We start from the raw sequence: 7989 nt of genomic DNA on the forward strand, positions 1-7989 counted from the left end.
GAGCACGAAGAAGTGTTTCCATTTGGAGTAGATCGAAAGCTCACTAGTTCAAACGGATTTTTAAAGAAAAGTACCTGCGTTGCGACATCGTTCAGCAACAATTCGCTGGGCTGGAAGATCTTTCTTGTCCTATTCATGCTGGATACCTGTTAAAGTCGAAAGACCACAAATTTCTGACCAAATTATTAATTTTGGATGAGAGTTGTGTTGAAAATAAAGCGGAAGAAAATGTTGAACTCATAAATCATGAGGATTTTATTGGAATAAACTAGGCTACCTGCCTTTGATTGGACGAATCTAAGTTGATTGTCTTTTTCATGTAACATTTTAGTGAGTAGAAACTGCATTTTTTTCTGTACATTCATTTGTCTCTGGAAGTCTTGGACAGTATGTATTAGTTTTTGTGTGGCGAATTTCGCTGCGAAAACGGCTCTGTCCTTTTCTTGTCCTGGAGCAATTGACAGTGGTATAGAAGTCGAAATATGGCGAATCAAAAGAACACCTAATGATTGTTTCTGTGAGTCCCACTCTCTTTTTTGTTCACTGATTTCTTCCTCTAATTTTTTTAACAGAGCTTTTTGTTTCTTACTGTCCTGTATAAACTTTTGCCACACCGCTTCGAAGTCTCTTCTTTCTTCGGATAATCGATTTTTCTGATATTCTAAGATCTGAAGAGAAAAAATGTTTCAACAGTCGCCTGATAGCAAACTTATGAATAGACGAAATATAAGCGAGCGCGGACAGTCTGTTCACTTCTATAAGTCTTTTTCCCACGAAATTTTTCGTCCTTATTTCCGGACTCATTTTAGTTCATTTCCAGCTTTTTTCTTGCCTCCAAAGTTTATTCTTTCTTCTGTTCGTTTTCTTAATGAAAATACGCTGTTGGAGTTCAAATTACTCATCTTTTCCCCACTCATTGATATCCAGGAAACATAATCAAGATTATAGTCTAAATACAGGTATATTCCACAGATTAAAATGTATTTAATTACAATTACAATTCCTCCAACATTGAGTAATCGTATTTGCTACCAACTGTTAACTCAACACTTTAAAAATTAAAACACTGCATGTGAAGCATTTACATTGAGCATTTAAATTTGAAATTTTGCATTGGGACGATCACTTAACAATACCAACTACCACACGGAAACATAAGGAGCTGAGTAAGCAGAATACGCGGGGTAGGTATTGTAAGCTAATGGAGCTGCGGCATAGCTCAAAGGAGCGCTGTAAGCTGCAGAGTAAGCCAAAGGAGCGGTGATTATGGGGGAGCTGTAGGCAATTAATCCTGGTTTTGCTTCGGGGTCCGCTGTGGCTTCTGGCGTCGGATCAGCTTTAGCTTCCGGAGCTGGAGCGGCGAGGGAGGCAGCCAATAGGGCAGCAAATGACAATGCAATCTAACAGAATGAAAATACACAATTTGGTGTTTGTATCTATTCCTGCACCGAATGTGGTTAAAAGGTGCTCATTAAGTACACTTACGAGTTTGTACATCTTGAAGATTTCTGATGAAGTGCTGACCGATACAAGTGAACTGATAAAGCATGAAGAATTTGAGCGCCTTATATACCCTGAGGTCAGTTTTTCGAAACACGTGACACGCACTATTCTCGAATATTAAGTTTATAAATCCTTGATTAAACGACTAATAATTAGAAACTTAGAGTTTTTTACGTACGGCACCTTGAAAAATGGTCGTTCTTCCATTATTATTTTAGTGATGTGTAGGTCATTATGTAACTGACTAGGGCCGTGTTATTTGAATTCAACAAACCTCCCGAAAACAATGTAAACTAGTTCAAGTGGACAATTACCATTTCAACACCTGTTTAAAATTCAAGATGGCAATCACGTACACGCTCCATCAGGGCCGTTATGACCGTGGCATTGCACGATGCCTAAAATATCAGTATAATGTAAATTGGTAGTTTATTTGTGAAGTTTTATCACTTCTCTGCCAACTTTAGGTCAAGTAGCCCCAAAATTTCACAATGGACAAAAAAATTGATGGTAAGTGTTCCATATCATCAGTGTTCGATTTTTAGATAGTGTTGCTTTTCTCTATGCCTAAGAGGTCCTTAAGTAATGTTGCACAGAGTAATGAGAGATATCATACATGAAAATAAAACGTTTTGAATCATGAATGATCATTGGTTCGGAAACTGCTATTAACAGATCTACAGGGCGTTAAATTTTTCTATTTTTTTTTTCGAATTACTGGTACAGTCGAAAAAAATCGATCAAATTTGGAACTTAAGGGCAATTTGACAGCTAAAAATCAGATTTAATGTTTATTTGGTGATATCAGTGCAATCAGGGTTTTCTAGAGAAAAAAAAGACCTTTCCCGAACAATTAAATTGGACATAGTGGCAGTGAATTTTATACATGTAAATATTTCGAAAACGGCGACTTTACGGATTTCTAAGAAGTATATCTTTTTTAAGTGAAAAATATGGTAAAATCCATTTTGGCAATCACCGAATTGGTGAGGTAAAGGGCCAAAAAGTTACGTGACGTAAAACATGCGAAGTATGGGTTAAGTGGTGCCCCCCAACTGATACCACCAAATGAATGTTAAATCCCAATTCTAGTGGTCAAATTGCCTTTAAGTACCAAATTTGAATGAATTCGTTAAAAAATTTTAAGAGTTACTCGAAACAAAAAAAAGTTAGCATGCTGTAGTTCAGTTAAAAGCGGTTTCCGAAACAGGGTCCATAATTCAAATCGTCTTATTTTACGTAAGGCATCTCCCGGTATTTTGAGTATAACTACTTGAGGAACACTTTGTATAAGTAATCTTCGTCGTTATTTTGACTCTATTTTCAACAAGCCCTAACGCAGAAGCTGACCCCAATACTCACTTCGGGGTCTCGGCATATAGCACACCATCCGTAACATCCCGAGCATCCTTTCGTTTGCTCCACCGCTTACCATGCTCCTCTGAGGTATGGGACAGAGTTCTTAGCTTACACTGCTTATTCGGCTTACCTCGCCTATTCTGCCCCATATGTTAGTGTGTGGCGATTACTGCTCAGGTTTGCAGATTTGTGTTAAAATTTAATTACACTCGCAATTATAGGTAATAATAGCTATTCGTGTAACCAAATGGGAAACACTTGGTTTTAGGTAACAAGTAGGATTTTGCAGGGGGGCCGGAGTGAAGTGCCACAAAGTGACGCGAGTTACATAAAAGAACATTTTTTAAGGATTTACATAGGCGATTTTCCTAGTTCGTTTGTACGACAGAGCAATCTTAAGAGAATTTAATTTTTTATTAACGCTGTAATTGATAAATTAATGCTTTAAAAATGTATAAAAATGGCTTAAAATGGCTACCGCTTGCATAAATACGTCCCGAGACATGAATCAAATTTCCTTCTAATTCTTTCGCAAAAAACAGTGTCGGTTTTTGCACACTGTATTTCAGAATTATAGTAAAAATTTGTACTAATACCGAAAAATACTTGTGAGAGTATTAATATGTTGAAAATACAAGAATGGTCCTAGAAGTGCCCGACTTGACATGCGCATAGCGATTTTTTTGCCAACATGGAATAAATTGATCATCGGTGCGTGATTCAAAAACACCCCCATGAGCATTTTTCAAGAGAGTGTTTAACAAAGTTTCAGAGGAATTAAGCAGCGTTTCTGCATTGATTCATAACCTTGGATGAAAGGTGAGTCCATAATTTCAGACCTGAGACTAAACAGCAATCAAAACAATGGACCCAAAGGGGATAATCGGCTCCGACGAAGGCGGAAACTGTTCTATCTTCAGGAAAAGTGATTACATCAGTTTATTGGGATGCACGTGACATCATTTTTACTAGCTATCTTCCAAAAGGAAAAACAATAAACGAAGAATATCATACAAATTTATTGCAGCGTTTAAGCGAAGAAGTTAAAAAAAATCGATCGCATTTGACGAAGAAGAAAGTTCCGTTTCATTAACGTAACGCAATTTCTGCACAGGTACAGGTGTTCTGTTTAACATAGAAAAGTGAATTTTTCTATGTTAAACAGATTCTATGCCTATTTTTTCTATGCTCTCTTTTCTATGCCTCGTTTTGAAGAGCAATGAATTTGCATTAAATTTTGTTTGCGGAATGAACATTCTGCCGCGAAAACGTTGGGGATATTACAAAAGGCCTTCGCTGATACGGCTATGTCGCAAAAAACATTTACAAATGGTAGAAAAAATTAAAAGGACGAGAAGAAGTTCAAAACGAACAGCGTCCCGGACGACCATCCACATCTACCGATGAAAGCCACGTCAAGGAAATCAACGATTTGGTACTCCTAAATCGATGATTGACCACTAGACACTTTGCTGATTCTACGAACATTTCTTTTGGATCAACTCTAACCATTTTACAAGATGCTTTATGCCTCGAACGTGTCAAATCTCGATTGGTTCCAAACACTCAATTTTTTGGGAAAAAAGCGTCGCATTGAAATCTGTCAAACAATGATTTTCGACTACAATGACGTCATTACGGTAGATGAGACTTAGATCTATGCATGCAAACCGGCAACAACTGCCTAATTAAGAGGATGTCGTGCGAAAAGTATAACAAAGGCCGAAAAAAACCCTCCAAAGTCGCTCAAAAATCAAGGTCATATTGACAGTTTTGGATTATGAATGGATGAGTTTCTTTCGTCAGGGCAAACCGATAACAAGGAACGTTATTTGAGCATTAAGCGTCGTTTGCGTGAAGCTATTCTCCTCAAAAGTCCAGAATCATGGACAGAAAATTCTTAGTTTTTGTACTACGACAATCCCATACTGCTTTTGTTCTTCGAGAACATTCTGGCAAAAACTCTATCCATATCCTTCCGCAACCACCGTATTCACCTGATTTAACACTGGCGGACTTCTGACCGTTCAACAAGCTCAAAAGACCGCCCTGAGGACACTGTTCTGATTCGACTGAGGAAATAAAAGTCAAATCGAAAAAGCATTGAAGGTCGTCCCGGAAAATTTCTTCTCTGACTGTTTTGAGGAGTGGAAAAACCGATGGCGTAAGTGCTTTGTATCGGACGGAGAGTACCATGAAGGCGATGAAATTCATTTAAAAGAATTTAATAACATTTTTTCATTTTATAAATAAATTTACCTTATTTTTTCATTATTGTGGTTAATGTTGATGCAGGTTAGTCGCCTGGTTAGTGAGGAAAGGTGTTGGGGTCGTGACGTAGGTCGACGATCCGGTCGCGCTTGCGAAGGCAAAGATCAAGAAAAATCCGGAAGGCACCACACATAAGACCATGCAAAGGGTATGGAGTATTCTGAGAGAAATGAGTTTGGAGGACGCGACAGAGAAGAAGAATGTAATCCTTATATGGGGAAGGAGGAAATCGAGGGAAGTATAACTAGGGGTGGGTGGAAACCAAATGAGAACTAAGGAGTCAGCCAAATTCTTGGGAATTCTACAAATTCTCTAAATAGGATGACGCTTAACAGAGGAGGACCAGCGAGTGGCAAAACGAGGCTGTTAGCATGAATTATGCTGTTGTCGATATTGTATGGTGTATCATTGTGGCCGCGTGTTCTAAAATGCATGAAATACGACAACTTGCTCAATAGAGTAAAAAGACGGATCACCGTAATGATCTCATGCCGATCTGTTTCTTATAGACTGGAAATTTAAAAAGATTCAATGTGGTAAGAGTGTCTGAAGCGAATTCTATACCACACAGTCGGCAGAAGGCCAGATCGGGTGTCTTGGGAAGATTTCACCTCGTGAAGAAAAAAAGTTAACTTCTTGGAAACCGCAATACCTTACAATAAATATTAAAAAAAAATTGTTCAAAGGCCTATTCAGAATTCGTGCATATAATAAGGTAGATTTAAGCAAAATGGAATATGTATGACTATGTAGGAAGTATACCTGAGATTTGGGGCTTCCATCAAAGTTTTTGGGTTCAAAATAGGGCAAAACTTCATGGTTTTATATTGAGCACATGGAAAATTGTTCATTGAGTTCATGCAGTTGTGCATGGCACCTAATGTCCCTCTTGCTGAATCATCTAACGTTATTAAATCATCCATTTCATTCCGGTGATTGTTACCAGTCTAAAGAATTTTTTTTTGTAACAGACGGGCTTTTGTAAATTAATCATGAAAGGAAGCATAAGATTTATTGCAAATAGTTTGAGTACCTTAGCCATGTTGGTATTAAGGGAGCGTAGGGGCACATCACATTCAATTTTGGCAAATCATCATACTATTTGCTGGTTTTTAGAAATTGGTCTCAAATGTGTATTGTAATATTTGTCATTATGTCAGTTTGATCCTTCAGTAACAACATAAATATTCAATGTTGTCACACTAATATCAAAATCGCTCATCATAGTCCCTGTAAATACCAAATATCAGAGTTGTTCACACCGTTTTGATGCTATTCCTGAATACGATGCGCTCCCCAGATTCTCAAATTCGGATCTCAAAATGGGGTCTATTACGACTGATTCTAGTAGATCTCAATTTTCTGAGAAAGTACCTAAAGACGAATTTGAGAATCTGGAGAGTATATCGTACCCTGGAATAATATTTTGCGATTAAGTCCTAATAGAGGATTATTCAAACGTTTTAAGTTAATTTAATAAAAATAATTAAAATTAAATTAAACGATTTAATTGTCTTGAGGTGAACTTGTGAATTAAGTCCTGTTGCTTCCAGGCAGAGATTCTTTCAAGAAGATCATTTCTTCATCGGTCGAGGTCTTCATTTCGAGTATTTTGACCAAATTCACCCGATACAGGGTGTCCCAGAAATACATGTCGAAAATGGTATCATGAGATTATTTGGGTCAACATATTTATATATGGTTAAAAAAAATTCTCATTTAGATGTTATTGACGGTCGTAATTCTTGGAAAAAAAAACATTTTTTATTACATCTGAAGAATGCTTCAATGGGTTTTAGTTAAACTTATTGTGCATTTATTTATTAGCACAGGGATTATCTTCATGTTTTTTAAACAAATGAGGAAAAAAACCACAATTTTAACAATATCGGTTATTTGTTCATTAGAGAACGCCATTACTGATCCAAAAAAAAAACAACTCGAAAGAAATTTTAAAAATCTTCATAAATTTTTGACATTTTCCATAAGAGACATCGGCGTTCACATCAACAAGTATCAATAATTATGGAAGTGATGGCAAATAGATGTTCTATATGAGAAATCAGAGATGCTAGTCGTACGAAATATTTTCAAGAGATAAAGAAGTTGAGGAAAGGGCTAATGTCACATCATAAAAGAATCAGTACGATGTAGCTACCCATTGAAAAGTTCTGGTAATTTTTGTACGAAGATGGATAAGAACGTACCACTTGCACATTACGAATAGACATTAATGTTACATTAACATAACTCCTAATGTACTAATGAATAAACGCACAATAGGTTTCATTGAAATCCGTTTAAGCATTCTCCAGATATGGTAAAAACATGTTTTTTTCCAAGAACTTTGACCGTTAATAGAATCTAAATGAGACACTATTTCCAAGAACGCACATGTTCAAAATCTAGGGATATTCTAGATTTGTCAATAAATATTTTTTGTTACGTTGAACTAAGCCTTAAACTCACCTATATCAGTTATTTTTAGCTGAATTTGTCAAATGCTAAACTGTCGAATCTCCCTAAAAGGCTATTAGAGCTAAGCATAAAAAAACGATTTATAGATATGCAAAAAATAAATTGTGATGGAAAGAATTCGTGAAAATTGTTCAAAAAACCACACAAATTTAATGTTTAGCATAGCATGTCCACCCCTCATGCATTTATGCTGATCCTACAACCCCGTTTCACATTGGGGATCTGGTTATCCAAATCTTGCTGATTAACATAGTTCCATGCCTATTGGAGAACTTGAAACAACTGATTTCGCTCTTGAAATTTATTCTGATGTTGAAGGATCTTTCTCTGAATCATGTTCCAAGCATGATCAATCGAGTTGAAATCGGGAAATTGCGC

The 7989-nt window shown here is 36.7% G+C and overlaps 1 long non-coding RNA gene across 1 annotated transcript; it reads right to left on the minus strand.

Moving 5' to 3' along the window:
• Window positions 1-311: 311 nt before the first annotated feature.
• On the minus strand, window positions 312-6276 carry LOC136348245 (uncharacterized). The gene is made up of 3 exons (XR_010733608.1): window positions 6167-6276; window positions 5896-6080; window positions 312-668 (listed from the first exon to the last, which is right to left on the minus strand). It is a non-coding gene; the product is annotated as an uncharacterized lncRNA (long non-coding RNA).
• Between the last annotated feature and the right edge of the window lie 1713 nt (window positions 6277-7989).

Source organism: Euwallacea fornicatus, chromosome 32 (assembly GCF_040115645.1).
Source record: "Euwallacea fornicatus isolate EFF26 chromosome 32, ASM4011564v1, whole genome shotgun sequence".
Lineage (NCBI taxonomy): Eukaryota > Metazoa > Arthropoda > Insecta > Coleoptera > Curculionidae > Euwallacea > Euwallacea fornicatus.